Source organism: Labrus mixtus, chromosome 4 (genome assembly GCF_963584025.1).
Source record: "Labrus mixtus chromosome 4, fLabMix1.1, whole genome shotgun sequence".
NCBI lineage: Eukaryota > Metazoa > Chordata > Actinopteri > Labriformes > Labridae > Labrus > Labrus mixtus.
Window position 1 is genome coordinate 18159006 of NC_083615.1, and position 18766 is coordinate 18177771.

The window sequence follows — 18766 nt, forward strand, 5'->3', positions numbered from 1 at the left end:
GCAACATGATTTAATATTCTTTTGTTTTTGCAACAGTCCCTGTAAATATAAAACACTTAACAATAAATAAACATATATTTGATCCTCAATACACATTTGAAGTTGTTAACGTCTGATGATGATATTAAATGTCTATCTTAGTTGGAGCAGTGTTTGAACTCACAGGTTGCTTCATCCATGACGACCGGACACAATAGGCGTTGAACGTGATCCGAAAGTCGGCATCAGTGCACACTCGCTGGTGGAGGGTTTCATAACCCACTACCACTCTCGCTAATTGGTTTGGGACGGACTTAATATGGCGGACCTCTGCGGGGACGCACAAACGGAGGGGTAGTGGGTAGGGAGAGGGTGTAGTGGCTGGTTTGAAAAAGGGCCTGTGAGTTTGGGGAGGTAATCGCCTCAGCGCAGTGTCAGGTGTGTGAGTCACTGATAGGTCCTGATTTGTTCCAGGTGTGTTAAGCTTTTATATTCCCCTGAGTGGTAGCGCTCTGTGCTGACTCGTTGTCTCACCATCAGAGATAGTGAGAGCTTCTCTCTGGGTGTCTTGTGTCTGTTAGAAGTGTGTGATTTCTGCATAAGCACCACTTGACTTGTTTTCCATTTCCAGCAGCTTTAGTGTTATTTGTTGGTGATGTGAGTTTCTTCCTCACTCAGAGTTGCTCTCTGAGATGTTCCTAAATCCCTCCAAAGCTCATACTCCTTGCTTGGATTAAATTAAGTTAGGAGCTCTCTGAGTGGATTCTCATTGAAATATATTTTTCTCATGTCATGGAGACATTTTTACGAGTCTGCTTAACGTTTTTTATTCTGGACAGCTTATTGTTTGAGTGACAAAAAAAGTTCTTGTATCTGTCAGAGAGAGGGGAGTTTGTCCCAAAGCTAGCTGCTGAATTTATCCCCTCCACCTTCATTCATTCAGCTGTGTGCGTGACGTCAGGCCACGTTCACTCCATACCTGCATGAGTGGGATTGTGGAGGGAGCTGTTTGAAAAAGGCCCTTAGTTCAAGATGGCATTTCCAATATGGTGACCGCCATCGTTAAAGCTTCAAAACCGGCTTCAGAAACCAATTTGGCGACGTCAGTGAGGGCGCACTCACACTAGGCAATCTGTACCGTCCCTAAGCACGCTTCATCCTCATGCGCTCATGCTTCAGAAAGGTACGGGCAACTTTTCCTAGTGTGAGTGTGCCCTGAGACTACATCCATGTTTTAGCTTCTGATTTGCCCAAACATGGGTCATTTGAAAACCATTAAACAAACAGATAGTGAAGGACCGCTTCATAAAGTCTCTCTCTGTGGACCCTCCTGCAGTCTATGGTAGCCAGTGGAGCTGTTATTTGTTCAGAGAGGACGGTAGTGTTGGGTGATGATAAAATCTGTCAACATGGTGACGCAGAAGGACATAATTCATTTAGTAACGTCACTGTTGGGAGTGAGGGAAGTTGATCAACCCCCCCCCCCTCCAAATAGTTCCTGTATACTTCTTTAATGATTCGACTTTCTTACTGCTTTCAGAAATGCCCCCACACACACACACAAACAAACACACTGATGCCCTCACTCTCCTTGTATGGTGCTCTGACTCCGGCACAGCTGGCACCGGGGGTCTCTTAAGTTTCCTCCACAGCTAACTTTATCCACTAAGACCTCGGTGGGGGGAGGAATGTGAGAAGACGCCTCAGAGTTAATTTAAGATCCTGTGACTTCATCAAGACTGCCTTTAAAAAACGTTGCATTTACTCTGCGTCACCGGCGTGCCAGGCTAACACTACTGGTTGAGAAGTTTTGCAGAATTTCTAATGACAATCTTGATATTGTTCTTTAGCGGTTTAATTTAAAGCAGACTACTTTGAGGATGCCATGAAGGATCACAAAAGCCCTCAAAACCAGGACCAGTTAACCCTGGGCTGTGGCTCGCTGTAGACCCTTTCTTGTACGTGTGGATCCTTATTTGTAAAGTGCAAACAGAAGACTGGCTAATCCACATTTCTCAGAGACCAGAGACCAAGACATACCTGAGACCAGAGTGATCTGAGACCGAAACAAGACCAAGTCCATTAGTATCACAGAAAAATCATCATCTTGTATTTAGGGGGCGTGTCATTTCTAATTTGTAAAAATGTCTCCTTAAAGATTGAGTCTAGATCCTTGTAAAGATGAACATTATTCACACAGCTTCTTTAAGTAACCTCCTAAAAGGTGAGGAACAGTGAGGAGGAGAAATGTCCTTCAAACACTGAATGAAGAATATTCTTATTAAATCAAAGTCAGGCTGAACAGATAATTATTTGTGCAGACATTTTAATCCATCTCTGACTTTCATCAGTACAAAGTGAGACATGCATATTCAGTTTCTCTACATGTGGTTTCCTCCACAGGTGCATCCAATCACTAATTAAGGCCCGTCACCTGCTGATGTAATGATGTGTTCAGGTGCTCCTCTGATGGTCCAAGTTTCTGAGTTGGGAAGTCATTCTTGTAACAACAACTACTACTCTATGTTAAGTTTTATTTGAGCAAAAAGTTCAGCAATACCAGAATGAATAAAAAAGCATCTTAACATTAACAAAACATCTTTTGCCCCCTACGCGATAAGGAATATGTCGGCAAGTCGGGCACCTGATCCTTTCCCGAGTTTCCGAGTTGTTCTGACTTGAGCAGACGTTCGTGTGCTTTTTACAACTTTGAAACTCGTTTTTCCGATGTGTCTGACACCACATGAATGAACCATAACGATCAGCGTGTGAAGAGGCTGATGTACATGTGTAAGTTAGGGTCTCTCCGGGAGGATTCTCTGAATGTGAATGAAATACAGCAATGGTAATAATTATTAACACTAAAGAACCAGAGCCTTTTAATATCAGAGTGTATGACTTTACTTCCAGCTGGTTTTCGTTCCTGCTGCTGGATTAGGACCTAACTCTCAGCTGGTGCTTCAGGTGGAGCTAATTATTTTTAATTAGTGCTTTTACAGTGACCGCAGGGAGGAGCACGACTGAAAACGAAAAAAACGAACTGCCAAAGTGATTCTTTGCTTCTAAACTCTTAGGTAATAAAAACAGGTGCAGACTTCATGCAGAGTGAGTCCAGCTACACACAGGGAGCGACAGGCTGACTCAGAGGTCAGAGGTCAGGGCAGTCTCCTCCTTTGACCAACTCTGAAAACAGACCCAGGTTAAATTTATCAGCTGGAAGGTGATATTCTGTAGCAGTGGTCGCTTTGAGTCGAGTAAAAATGACCAAAAATTAAGATGCATACTGTAAATACACGCCCACAGCATATAAATAGATTGATGTGGGAGGTAAATAAACAACTATTTTCTGCACCAGCAGCATGAAGAACAATCCTGAGTCTGAGTTCAAAACTAAAAAATGTAGTTCCTGTAAAAGTGTCCCGATCTTTTGTGAGACCAACATTTAAATACATCATTTGATCATTTTACACAATTCTTTATTCTGCTTGAATAAAAACAAAAAGAAGCAGATTTTCACATCTGATTTTGGAGCTTCTCAGCGCAGAAAGTCGCTCTGACATGTCATGAAGATATTACAGAGAAACTCAGACACACGGCTCTCGAGGTGTAGAGTTGTGTGAGGCCTTTTCTGAATAGTCACTGTTCAGTAGGCAGTACGTACTTTTCAGTATGAAGTTTCAGTATACTGAACTTTCGTGGTCATTCAGTATGCATTTTTTGGGTCCACCTCAGTATACTGAACATTTCAGTATGGATACTAACTTCTGGGTTTTATGCAGTATGGATCGGATGCGTGCTTTCAGGAAATTAATTGTATTTTAACTCCCACAATGCTGTGCGAAATTAAACGTAAATCGTCACGTCACGTCTGCCTCCAAATCAAAACAAATGAGCGTGGATTAATTTAATCAATTTTTAATCTAGAGTTAAAGTCCTGACTGAAATCACTACTTTAAATTAACAACAGAAAATATAACAAATATCTGCATTATTATAAAACCTTTCCCCCTCTATTTAAATAATGAATTCACTATTTAAATGTGTCTTTATTGGTTTATTTTATTTTATATTCTGTATCTTACTGTCTTTCATTTGTACTTTCCTTTATGTACTGTATGTTATTTAGTTATTCAATCTGCCTTTTACTTGATTTACATTGTGATATTGTTTTTTGTTTACCTGACTGTATATGAGCATTACTCTTCTTGAATAAAGCTAAACAAAAAAACGGGTGAATGCGGCCGGTTCTGGTAACGTAAATGATGTCACTTCCATACTGAATGAAACAGAAGAAGTAGGAACAAATATCTGCCTACTGTGCGCCTACTGAATAGTAGGTACTAACAGTATGCAGCACGGATAGTAGGTACTGCCTACTGCCTACTGAAAGATTGAGTAGGTACTTGGCAATTCAGATACAGCCCAAGTGTTTCTTGCAGGAGGAGAAAAAGAAGCTGCTCAGAGTGAATCAGATCAGCTGTTTGACATCATCCTGCTGATGTAGGTTTATGTTTTTGGGTCAGTAGGGGGCGTGCTTGTGCTGTTTTGATCCCAGCATCAGCTGAGGTTGAGACTGAATATCTGCACATGCTGCACAGAGGCAGGTTAAGTGTTTTATAGAAAAGAAAGGAGTTAGTAGAATTAGAAAAATAGAGGATTGAGCATCTTAAAGAGGACATATTCTCCCCCTTCTCCACCTTTTCAAACAGTCCCCCTGTGGTCTAAATGAAACATCTGTGCTGTGCTTTGGTCAAAATATAACATGAATCAAGCACCAGAGGAGGTTTGTGACCCTGTATAAACCAGCTCTCTCAGAACGCTCCATTTTGGTGTGTGTGTCTCTTTAAATGCACTGAGCCCCCCCTGAGTTTTCCCGATAGACATCACTCCTCTGTAGAGAGAATAAAAATGGCGGACCTGTGTAAAAGTTTTGTTCTAGGCTGGGGGTGGAGTCCATGGGTGGAGATACCAGGGGAGGGAAGGGTATTTCTTTTACCAGAATCCCACTGTGACATCACAAAGAGAGCACATTTGAAACAGAGCATTTTGCTCTGTGTTGTAAGACTTATGCAGACCACAAACACAGGACTGGATGGGTTTATTTCACATTTTGTGGGTCAGTAGACACTCAGGTACCCAAATATACGTTCAAAAACACAGTAGAAGTGGATTTTTAAATAATATTTCCCCTTTAAGTGCAAGTCTGGGTCCTCACCTATCAACAGATAATGAGTGAGAACATTTCCATGCAAAGTGTGGGATTTTTTCAACTTCACCTTTCACACCGGAATGTGTGTAAATATGCACAGAAACTTCACATCACAGCACGCATAAATCAATCTAAACGTTTGATATTTTGTCTCGTCTCCTGGATAGTAAAGTTCCTTTTTTTTTTGTTATTCTCGTGTTTCATCTTTACTTTGATACTAACCCTCCCATCTGTGTCTCCCACGTCTGTGATTACCTGATGTGTCTCACCTGTGTCTAGTAGTCTTCACTGCCCTAGAGTATTTAGTCTCAGGGAGCTCCCAAATATCAAAGCACCTCCACAGTCTGACAGTAGACGGTCCCTTCTCTCCATGATGTATCCTGTTAGGACCTACTGTTAAATTGCTGATATCTGTTCCTACTTGGCCTGATTCATTCAGTGTTGAAGTGGCGTCATCAGCCCGCCTCATGTTATTGACTTTCCAACTCAGATGTGATCTGCACAATGGCTCAGTAAATAAAACAAAACTTCACATTGCATGTAAACAACTTTACATTTGAAAGGCGCGTTAATCGAACCGGCTGCATCCATCCTCGTTTGTTTTGATTTTGAGGCGCACATGAAGTGATGTTTTACGTTTAATTTCACACTGCATTGTGGGTGTTAAAATACAACTAATTTCCTGAAAGGATACATCCAAACCATACTGCACTAAACCAGGAAGTTAGTATCCATGCTGAAATGTTCAGTCTACTGAAAAGTCTGCACTCCATACTGAACTGTGGCTCATCAAAAATGGCCTCAGTGTCCCCCTCCTCCTGTGCCAGTTCGTCTTGTTCTCTTGTGACAGCTTTCCTGTGTATTTGTCCTGATTAGTATACCGACCTCTTAGCCTCACTATTTGGATACCTCTGCCTGTGTTTTTGGATTCCTGTTTTACCGACCTTCCTTCTGATTAGACAGACTTTGTATTTGCTCTAAGTGTATTTGGAGTCGTGCGTTTGGGTTTTTCTTTCTGACAATTTTGTCCAGTTTGAAACAAAAAAGTTGCCTAACTGGTGACAAAACCTTTAAAAGTCCACTGTGCCAGGCGTCCGAAATGTAGAGCCACGGCTAATTTTGACTTAAAAGATTTGACAAACCACGAGCTCCAGGGAGCATGTTTTAACGGAGAGCGGCGAGCACTGATCTGTTGGGAGAGCGTCTCTGTTTGATCATTGATCCCAGAGAGAGCAGTGTTGATGATGGCGAAGCTGAAAATGGGGTGTCCAAGGGTGAGAGTTGTGCGGTAGTCTGTAATTCATTCATTATACTGCTAATCACATTCGGGATCACAAGGGGCTGGAGTCGATCCCAGCTGTCATTGGTTGAGAGGCGGGGTTACACCCTGGACTGTTCACCAGCCAATCACAGAGACAGACAACCAGCCACACTCACATTCACACCTACGGACAATTTAGTCAGCAGTTAACCTAACGAGCATGTCTTTGGACTGTGGGAGGAAGCCGGAGTACACGGAGAGAACCCACACATGCACGGAGAGAACATGCAAACTCCACACAGAGAGGCTCCTGAAGGATGGGGATTCAAACCAGGAACCTCCTCGCTGTGAGGCTACAGCACTAACCACTAAAACCATGGTGCAGGCCCCTTTCTGTTATATTTCAATTTCAAATACTTCTCGCTATCAAACTTCTTCTTCTTGACCTACAGAATCTACAACATTTTCTAGGCACTGTTGACAAAAGAAGGCCCAGACTCTACCATTTGGTCTCTTCTACTTACAGTTTCCTAGCCTACAGAGCCCCTCTGTGCCGTTCTTCTCACTCAAAACTAAAGTTATATTTTAATGTCTCTTTGATTTCCTACATGGTGAGAACCGCTCAGCTCATTTTCCATTTCCTCACGCTGTTAAATCCATTTTCAATCTCTGTTCTCCTCCGTCCCGTCCCTTCTGCTCCCTGCAGACCTCCATGACTGTAACCCGAGCAGATCCTCATGACCGACCCAGACTGTAAACTCATTTCATGTCTTTGTGTTCAGCCAGGCGGAGGTCATCGTAAAAAGTTCAAGGAGTGTCATTACGTTTAGTGCCTGCTCAAAAGTCTCATTAACTCCCTCCCGTTTGCTCTGAATGTCATATGGTTTCACTTTCAGCGCTGTGCCGAGCTCACAGATGGAGAGGTGAGCGAGTCTTTGTTGAACTTCAGCCTCCCTGCATGCTTTGTGTTGTCATCTCTAAATGACAAGTGATTCATTTCCAGCAGGCTCTCTGCAGTCCATGCTCCTCCACACACTGCACTCTTGAACACAGAACAAATTCATTGTTAAGGCCCTGATATGGCAAGCCCTTAAGTATTAGCGGTAATAGCAATTGTAGATATCAATAATTGCTTTTTGACGTGTTAGAATTCCAAGCCGACATATCCATAATGTAATTTCCACTAGTAACAATTCTAATTAAAGATATCTAAAATTCATTTTTCACTAGTGGAAATGGTCATTGTAGATATCTGTAACTTAATTACAACTAGTCAACTTGTGCCATTGACTTCTATTCAAATTGAATTACAGATATCTGTAATTCAATTTTTACATGTTGTAATTCAAAGTCAACATATCCATAATGACATTTTGACATGTCGCAATTCTAATTCATGATATCTACAACTCAATTCTCACTAGTAAAAATGTTAATTCTTGATATCAACAATTCTATTCTTACTAGTGACAAAGTTCATTTATGATATCTACAATTGTTCTAACATTACAGATATCATAAATTAATTCTAGATATCTAAAATGCAATTCTAGATATCTAAAATGCAATTCTTACTAGTCGAAATTACATGATGGATATCTTGACCTGGAATTATTACATGCAAGAATGTAATTCCAGATATCTGGAATTGCATTTCAGATATCTGGAATTGAATTCCAGATATCTTTAATTACATTTTTACGTGTAACAATTATATTAGAGATATCTACAATTTTCTTTTTAACTAGTCAAAATTGAATTGTTGATATCAAAAATGGAATTTCCACATGTAAAAATGCCATTGTAGATATCTTCAATTATGTACAGACATATCCAAACTGAATATGGTAATTTGGACGACATATTCAAAATGAAGTCATTGTCCCGCCCACATATCCAAAATGAGTATGTTCATTTACAGCCTCTGACGCCTTCTCAGGATTGGTTCATTGGGCAACTCCACTACCGTTACGCTCATGTACGCAGTGCGTTGAATCTGATGTACACAGTTGGGAGACGATGATTGAAAATGGAGCGAGACGGAAACACTGAGACCGCAGTTTCTGCATTTGACAGAATTTTTAATGTGGCAAATCGAGCCAGACAGGAGCTGTTGCAGAGTAACAATGACATCCTTGTTCCTACCAGATGCTTGTTCTGACGTGCCCGACATCGAATGTCAGGTAAACTATAACGGCGTAGTAACGGTAACGCAGCTAGAGCTAGCCGTATTGTTAGCTAGAGTAATGCCACTAACGGCAAACAGGTAGTGCAACGTTATTAACGTTATATAGCTAAGACGCTAGCTGAAAATCTGCTTATATTTAGAATAAAATAGATAACTGGACTTTGTTTGGCTCTTGTTTCACGAATATTAACATAAACATTAATGTCAAATATGTAGACAGCATAATGAAAGCAAACAACATGGCCCGTATTCTGATTGCTAGTAATAATTTAAAGTAGTAAAGCCCTATTTTTTCGCAGGGGCAGTTGGAGGAGGGAAAACCCAGTTTGGAATGTGACTCTTTTTCTGTTCCCTGGTCCAAATTACACCCGGATCCCCACAGTAAAACAACGAGAGGAGTTTGCTCAGATTAGTTTTGGTAAGTTTAGGACATCTGAGGGGGTGAAACCATTGAAACAAGCCTTACCTAACCAAAATTAGATAATGAATATAAAGTAATTATATGTAATTTATAAATTATATTTACGAAACATGTTCACATTAGATTGACATTGTATAGACTTAAACAGCAAATAATGTGTGCTGAATGATACATCTTTTTGTATTTCTTAAATGTCTTTAATTTTAGGGGGACCAATGCGTGAGACTGGGAAAAACCAACGCTTTCAACTTAAACTGAACTGGAGCTTGGCAGAGTTTAATCAGTTTGTCCATCAGAGCTACCCCCAAATAAGCTTAAATCTGGTTGGGTTTGAGTTGGCCAGAGCTGATAAAGGCAAGAGGCTGACAAAGGTCCAAGTCCATTCTGTCAAAGAATTAAAGGAGGTTACTGGAAGGAGTAGACTATACATCCTCCCACTTGCTGAAGTGTTACAGGTATGCAGTTCCTCATACAGTAACTTTGGTCAGTGATAAAAAAAAATATTGAACTTGGATCGCATGAGTTGATAGTTTGTGAACTTTCACAATATATCACAGGAAACAACATTAGGTATGCCTCTCGCACCTCCTGAGCCTGCACCACTTTTTGAAACAAGCACAACTGAGGTAATGAAGAACACACCTCTTGTCTTCATTACCATTAGTTTTTGGTAAAAGTTTTGTATTTTTTCCGTAATGGGTTACTGTCATACACTTTTCTATTCTAATTATGTTGTATCTCTCGGTTATACTGATTGCTTTTCAGACATTGCAAGAATGGCGGGCTCTACGGCTTCAACAAGGCTCAGAATTTAATGAATCATTGTTGGCAGACAGACAAATAGTAGGCTACTTTCATGCTGGATTGTCATTGGAAAAAACATTTGTATTGTATTAATGGATTAGATGAAAACATATTTTCTCAACCAGGAAATGAGACGTTAGGGACTGGAGTCACAGGAACAGAGACGGTTAAAGGTAAATTCTATTAGTTATGTAATGAAATATGATTTCAATTACTCTTTCACAGTCTGTTGCTCTAAAAATACATTTTAAAATTCATACAAGTGTAATTATGTGTTATAGGCAATTGAGGCAAGACAAGACAGAATGGAAGCTTTTGAAGAGCCTACTGATGGTGTGCCGCTCAAATTCAAGTTTCCTAATAGATTGGAGAGGACGAGGAAGTTTGTCTTGTCTGAATCTATTCAGGTTATCACTTTACCTGTCTTAATGTTAACCTCTGAGAAGGAGTTCACCTCTGATGTTAAGTTTTGTTCTGGGTTGTGCATAGTATGATAATTCATAGATGTAAAGTCCTGTTTCTGTTCTCTGCTTTAGACATTGTTTGATTTTGCTGGGCAAGAGGAAATGGCCAGTGAGGTTTTTTGTCTGAGAGAAGCAGCATCAACCAAAGTACTCGAAAGCACACTGTCAGGATCCATTGAGCAGTACGACATCAAAGGGTTTTCGACCCTCTATGTTCAGTGGATGGTAACACCAGCTGGACAGGTGATTAGCAATGTCATTTCAAACATTTTCATTTGTACTAGTTTTTAAAAATTACAGTTTTAATGTATATTGTGTATCTGTATTTGTGTGTATTTTTGCCTCCAATTAAGATAATAGATGCATGTGACCCGAGCAATGCTTGCCCTGCCATAGACCAACCGAGCCCTTCACCTGCTCCTTCTTCTTCTCCTCCTCCTCCTCCTCATCAGTCTCCTGTACGATCACTGCCTCTTCAGCCAACTCTTAGAACAATAGTGGAGAATAGTGAATCCTCATCATCTCAGTATGTTATTTTACTTTCATTTGAATATTTATTCTCCAACTTCAAAGTTGTCTTTTGTCATCTAAGTTTTATATTTGTTTTTATGTTACAGAATTGATCTGCAAACTGTCTTGATGAAGCTCCTCAGCAAAGTGGATCTCACCTGTAATCACACAAGCAATCAAATAAACGTTTGCAGAGACAACATCTTGCAGGGTAGCCTTCAAGCGTTTAAACGATGCCGCTTTGACCCAGGAGCAAAGCTGGATGTGATATTTGTCGACAGTGAGGGGGAAGGAGAAGGGGCTGTGGATGACGGAGGGCCAACCAGGGAATACCTGCGGTTGCTAAAGAGGGCTATACAGCACTCAAAGATATTTGATGGGCCTGAGAATGATAGGCTCTTGATACTCATTGTAAGTAATTATGAAGTTTTTGGCATATTTAAAAAGAAGTGTAACATGTATAAAACAAATTATTTGAATCTTAACATAAATGTTTGTTTTTCTCAGATCTTGAGACTGGACTGTACACCCTGATTGGAAAGATGGTGGAGTTGGCCCATGCTTCTTTTCTAAGCGTCTCTTTCTCCAGCTTTGCGGTAAATCTCCACCTCCTGCTTCATTGGATGAAGTGGGAGACCAGTCTTTCAGAGAAAAGTTATTAAAGGTGTGTATTGCACAGTTTTTGAAGCCTGGTCATTACATTCTCACTGTAGATTTTCCCCCCCAAAATAGGACTACTCTCATTATTATTATTTTTAGATAAAAGAAGCTCAGACTGTCCATGAGGCAAATGATGCAATCACAGATGCAGAAGACAGTCTGAGCATGATGGGAACTCTGAGATACATCACATCTTTGGAGCAGAGGGATTCCCTGGTCCAGTCTGCAGCACATTATTTTGTTGATGGGCGGATGCACGTGGCATTGAGACAGTGAGCATTTTATCCATCAGGGCAAAACTGAGGGGTGTGAAAGGGTAAACTTGTTCATATAACATTGATTTGTAATGTTCTAATTTATGTGTTTTTTTTTTTCAGGTTTGAGGAAGGTTTCAAAACTCTGTGTTTCCTTGATGAGCTTAGGGCTCACCCTGGAATCTTTGAGGACCTGTTCACCAGTGCACCGAAACCACTGGAGGCAGAAGACTTATCTACTTTGTTTGAAGTTGATTTCTCAGTCCCTGGAAGTAACAGACGACCCCTGGAAAATCAGACCATCTGTTTCTGGAGAGACTGGTTAATCGATATTGAGGGTGCGATATTTCAATGGCATGTGTGTTTTTGGCTGGACCACTGAGCCAGCCCTAGGAATTGGAATCAGGTTAGGTTGATCTGTCAGTCATTTGTGTCTTGTTGTGCAATTATAGTTATGCTGATGTGGCCCAAGATGGCCTTGCATATGTCAAAACGACAACTTGAAAATAGCCTCACACATCCATTGGAAAGTTTCAGAAGAGTTTAGCAACAGTATTCTAGATCTGGACTTTATCATCAGTTTCATGTAGATGCAGTTGTACAATACTTGAAGCTTATTAGTGTGACAGGCATTTATATTTCTTTCCATGTGAGCTATAATTTCCTTTGCTCATGTCTTTGTAGAAGGAGAATGCAGCCCCTTGACGCTGGAAATGGTGCTGGAGTTTGCCTCTGGAGCTTCAGCAGTGCCTCCCCTGGGCTTCCCACAGCATCCTGTCATTGAATTTCTCCACAATGAAGACACTAAAATCTTTCCAGAGGCAAACACATGCGCCATAGTGCTCAGACTGGCCATTCACAAACAATATGAGAAATTCAAAAGCTGTATGACAGAAGGAATTCTGCAGGCTCCAGGTTTCGGCATTGCATAATGTAACCAGGGTCTTAGATAAACACTCTCTAAATTCTCAGCATTATTTCAAAACAACCTCCCAAAACCTGAGCATTTTCTGAAAAACTGCAGTATGTCAACATTTCCTAAATATTTTTTTCTCAGCCTCTGTAGCAAATAAAAATGTATTAAAACCAATTAAAAGCTTACTTGACTTTAACTGTAGAGCATTACCTTTGCCCTAAAATTAATAAAGGTTTTTTTCTTAATCTTTAAACTAGTGTTGTAGTCAAGACCACACTAACCGTGACAAAGACCTGCCCGAGACCAGAGAGCTCCGAGGCAAGACCAAGACAGAGTCCAGACAAGACAATAAAAATATCAATAAAATATCACAAAGAGGTTGAACAAAATACAAAAAAAATCCATTGTTTAATTGAAGTTTGTGTCTAAATAAATCTGACAGCAACAAACAAGGTCTCTGCAATTTGTTTTCAGTGCAGCATTCTGTGGACCAAAGGTTGAAGTCAGTTCAGGCTTTAAAGTACAAGTTCATTACATTCTAGGGCAAAGCCCTCCTCAGACTTCTGTAACGTTGCTGCAATTTGCTTCAAATTAAAACTGCTTTTTCAGTGCATTTGTGTAAAGTAATTATAACTGAATGCAAGAATAATTAGTAGTTATAGTATGGTTATTGTCATGATTCACATCATGGCAGCCCTCCCTTCCCCTTCTGTTGTGTTGTTTGTCATTCCCTGTCTGTTTAATCCTCATGTGTCTCTCCCCTGTCTGTGTGAGTGTGGTGGGCGGGGTTCATGTTCCCAGGCGGCGCCAGGTGCAGCTAGTTGGTCATCAGGATCTCGACTACAAAAACTTCCCTCTGCTTCACCTCGGCGCCAGATTGTTTCACCAGCTCGTTTATGACGTTTACTGATATTTCCATGTTAAAGTACAACTGGCACCTTTTTCTCCCCCTCAAATTTGGTTATCAATGACATGTTCCAATGTTATGCAATGGAGGCAGGACATTTTGCAGTTGTGCAATAAAATTTAAATTGTATTTTTCAAGAAAAAATATGCAGTGTCTTTGATTTCTGAGGTAAAATGACAGGGTGTAAAGTGGTGTAGTGGAAAAAGTAGTCTTATTATTGGTCATTAGACAAAATATTACATTACTTAACTATGATCATATCGAGGGTACTTTAAATAAAAGAATGAGCGGATTCCTCACCTGCCTTCAATATTTGTTGAAACAATATTATAATAGTAAAATATTGTCAGTGAACATTTACTATACAACGTCTAAATGCAGGAGTATTTTCAGTGTGGTAATACCACTTTTGCTTCTGTACAGGAGCAGAATACTTCTTCCATCATAAGGTATGGTATATGGTAATTTATACAACAGTTAGTTCTGACCAAGCAATATGATTGGATCAGAGGCATTACATGAGTGACGATATAGGACACAACATCACTGGGACTTTTCACAACATGTATCACTCCACCTCAGCCAGGAGCTTTGAATACTTTGAATTGACATTTACAGCTGACAGTTTTTATCTATTCATCATCTCAAACAACAGACTCTAATTTCAATGGTTTCATGATGAAATCCATTTCTTTTAACACACAAGTTAAGATTCGTACTACAAAGTAGCTGCTCTGTGGTAACCATGGAGACCAACAAAGTAACAGTGCAGGAGACTGTTTGGGTTGCTTAGAATGAGACTAGTTTTAGTTAAACTGTGGAACTAGTTGAGTTGGTGGAGTTAAAATAATCTGTTGTTGATTTTTACTTGTTACCACTACTTTCTGCTTGTATTACTGTTGTATAAAAGCAACATCACACTCGAGGTCGAGATGTAGTTCTGGATATCATCACTGCTACGATTCTGTCGTAGACACACGTGACGATATTAAGTACAACATCACTCCCTATACTGTGTGATATTACTTTAAATTGTCGTCCAATGTATCAGTTTGGTCTATGATATTATACACTATTATTTTCACTTTGGGGCAACACAAGCATATTTGCAATTACTGTGCAGCAAGTCTGGTATTTCTGTGTCATATCTGGAATATCTTCAACTGCCTGGATGACGAGTTGCTGTTGCTGTGAAGTGAGGTGGATTCTGGGTTCTTCCACAACAATAGCTGGGAAATGGTCATCATCATCAAGACTGGGGAAAGTGCCAATCCCATGGTGTGCCAAAAGGGCCTCCAAACTTTGTTCACTGTAACGGTCCTCACCCAAGACATTGTTGATGGCTGTGCTGTCCATCTCCATATTGGCCAGCATTCCTGCAATCCAGATTTGGACAGGTGTTCTGTTGGTTTCTGTGCGCAGACTGTGGTTATTCCAGGCATTTCTGAAGTTCTGAAATCTTTTCTGAATTTCTGGCAGAAAAACAATTTGCAGTGCCATTTTGTGGAGGTCATCCTCAGGATCAAGAAGCTCAGAATTCTCAAGAGAGTAAAATGTATCATAGAAAGATTGTAGAACATGCAGAAAAACATCTCTCCAAAGACGTTCTATTCTTTGGTTTTGGACAGACTCGCCTTTGATGTGACTCCTCCTCTCCACACCTTGAACAAGGTTCATGAACAGTGCCACTTGTGAATTCTCACCTCCATAGTCTGATCTAACTCTGGAAGGAAGGCCATACATGCAGGTTGCTTTTACAAACTGTGTCAGTACAGTGGAGGCATTAGAGAATAACTTGTGCAGTTATGGAGTTTATCCCTGTTAATAGTTAGTCATGTATATAACATACAGATCAATTACCTTATGAGGCGCATGTTTCCATCTATGTGCCATAAACTGTTGGGATGGTACGGTGGCCGGTAGGGGTCAAACGCTCAGCAACTGATGAAACGACATACACATAGAAAAACGCGCAGCATATATAGAAATGCTGACCGACAGCGGTGTGAAAATGGTCTTCTCGTATCATAACAACTAGCTACCGCCGCCTGCTGGCATGGAGAGTTATTTCCTCTCACACATGAGAAGAACGTACCTGGTGGTTGGCCGTCGGCTGTAGTCTTAGCGGTGTGTTCTAGTGCAACTTTTTGGCCGAGACTTCAGGCGATGTGAAGCGACGCCACAGGCAGCCTTCGTCGCCACTTCTTTGCCGTCTGCTTGGTTTGTCAGGGCCTTTAATGTCTTGTGTCTTCCTGGTTAACCTGACTCAGCAGTGTGAACGTAGAATCACTGCTGCATGTCTCCGCTCACTGCTCTCAACACGTCTCCTGCATGCTGTAAAAGCTTCTGGTGGGGGCCGTTAAATAACTGCGCTGCTATACAAAGCCACCCTAGCTGCCTCCAGCTCATAAAATCTTAAGGAGGTTCAACGATACACAAACATACTTAGAGATCTCTGTTCTCTGTTCTGCAGGTTTGTGTAAATTCGCCGGAGTCGGTCTGGTTCCCTGGAGCTCGATCATCACTTTTAAGAAAGCAGCAAATCATGAGGGGCAAAAAAATCATGCAGGTTTCATATTGATGCTGAATGTATTCTTCAGATTGGCGGGAGGTTAACAACTAATCAAACACCATTTGCATGTTTGATAATAAGTATGTTTTTTTTTACTTTAAATATGGCCTGATGTTGGACGCCGGTAGCCTAATGGGTGTCCACGCTTAAGGTACCCAAGCTGTAGTCTTCCAGGCAGGGGGCCAGGGTTTGAATCCCACCTGTAGCCTCTTTCCCACATGTCATTCCCCACACTCTCTCTCTCTGATTCCTGACTCTATCCACTGTCCTATCTAAATAAATGCATAAAAAGCCCTAAAATAAACCTAAAAAAGGCCCAATATGCCAACAGATTATTTATTATTGTGTTTGTCTTTTCTGATGCTGATAAAATCCAGAAGTGGAAAAATTATCCCCCCTTTAAACATACAGTATAAGTCTGAGTAAACACTGAGCTTTGGATTCAGTGTCCCTCATTGTGCTAAATCCACTTCACCATGTTTCTCTAACACTAATATGTGTCTCTAGTCTGTCGACAAACACAAGACACCCAAGCCCTTCCAGAGAGGGGGCGTGGTCAGACACAGCTCATTTACATTTAAAGGTACAGACACGGAAACAGCCTGTTCTGAGCAGGGCTGAAATAGAGGGGTTTATAGACATGATCAAATACAGGATCAGAGTGGATTTAGAACAAGAAACTTCACACACATGTTTTGAGGAGCTCTGAGACTTATTTAAACCGGTTGAAGAGGAGGAGAATATGTGACCATTTTATTTAGTCATCTCTGTGAGCTGGAGATATCTAAAAGAATACGCTGTACTGTCTTCACAAACATCTTTCTCATGAGCAAAGTTTGGTTCATGGTGTGCACAGGAAACATGTTTATAGTTCCACTTAATGTCTGTTTCATTGTCCCTCCGATCATTTGCAGAATCAGATTATGACGAGTTAGTTATTTCCCTGGAAAAGGTTTCATTCAGAGTCCTGTGTCAGCAGATCTGTTTTTCCATGGAAACTATCTTTATTTACCGCCACAGGCAGAAAAAACAAAGCTATCCTGTTCTTTTAATCAGCCTGAAGGGGCGACAGCCGCATAAAAGTATGCAGATAGTTCACGTTATTGTGTTTAGGCTGCTGCAGTGATACCCCCACATACACAAAACACACACAAAGCTGGTATTTCTGTGTCATCTTCAACCTCAGATCTTTTTATTCCCGTATCCTCTTTCTCCTCGTCAGCTCCTCTCCTGCTTGTTTGCACGTTTTAATCATCTGAAGCTTCTGAAACTGGAGCCTCCTGAAGATATTAACAGCGGCACAATGAGGCTCTGTGGCTGCTTAATGTGTTGCTCCTTCTGCCAGGGTTCAGGGTTTGGCTCACAACGATGATTTAATGCACTCAGATGAACTTGAAAGTGGCTTTGATTTAGGCAGTCAATATAAACAACGTGCAGTGGGATCGTTAAGTGGTCCAAACGTATCAACAAGCTTTCTAATGTTCTTCAGCTTTATGATGTTTGGCTCACAGCAACCGAAGAATCCATCGGCTATCATCTGAAGGTGTGAGAAGTGACCGTTTGTTCACATCAAATGCGAGGCAAAAATTGCCTCTCCGGATATGTATTCAAAATAAACGGTTTTAAGGTGCCCCCACACGGCCGTTTTGGACGCCCCTCGGTTTGCCAGATATGAGAGCAGTTATCAGGTCAAATCAACAGGTGTTGCAGTGATGGAAGCGGTCAAGAGAAGTGGTTCAGATAGAAGTGATTGTACCTAAAAAGCCTCTGCATGTTTCTAATAAGCTCCACGAGCAGAAACGTGCTCAAACTAGGATCAATATTGGAGATGCTTTTGAAAAATGAAGAGAGGTTAGAACACAGAAAGGTTTACAGACCGATGCAGAGCTGGATAAACACTGAAGCTTCAGTGTCCACCACATGACAACCTGTGTGAGCATCGACTCTAGAGAGGAGGGGACGGGGGAAGACAGCTGCTCTCTACAATGTTTAGAATTTGGACTGCAGTACCCATTTTAAACACTAGGTGTCTTTAAGAGAAAACATTTGAACTTTTCAAGGTTTTTTTTATTTTTGATGTTGAATGGAGGTTGAATCGATCTTTTCTGATGCATTCAAGGAAATCAGGAAATCTTAACACTTATTGGCTCTTGTGACACAGCTGATTTATGGCTCAGGTGAAAATATGATCTAGAACAGATTGTTAGTAACTCTTTAATGCTGATATCAACTGATTATCTCCGATGGTGGATTGTGTTCTTCCTGCTTTGTCTCTCCATACAGACGGTTTCTCCTGAACCCAACGAAGTCTGCTGATATGTGATTGGTCAATGTACTACAAACTGATACCAGAACACCTCCCATACTAAAACCCAGATCCCTGCACACAGATTCTACATTTCTAAGTAGACTCTGGGTGTCAGGCGAGGAGAGGGGCGGCTCTGAGTGGGAGGTGATGAGAGCATCGAGTGGAGGAGAAGCAGAAACATATTCTGGGTGAAGGTCAACACTCCCGGCAGCTCTGACCGCCTCATCCTCCTCCTCCTCCTCCTCCTCCTCAAATCCAGCGTGTGGCTTTCCCGCATGTCATTCCCCTCTCTCTCTCTCCCTGATTTCCAACT

At 41.0% G+C, this 18766-nt stretch overlaps 1 protein-coding gene across 4 annotated transcripts in view; it reads right to left on the reverse strand.

Annotated features, from left to right (window-relative positions):
- Window positions 1–18766, reverse strand: part of zgc:172145 (Ferritin light chain, oocyte isoform-like) — a 331670-nt gene that overhangs the window by 104652 nt on the left and 208252 nt on the right. The gene's annotated exons all lie outside the window — the stretch shown is intronic.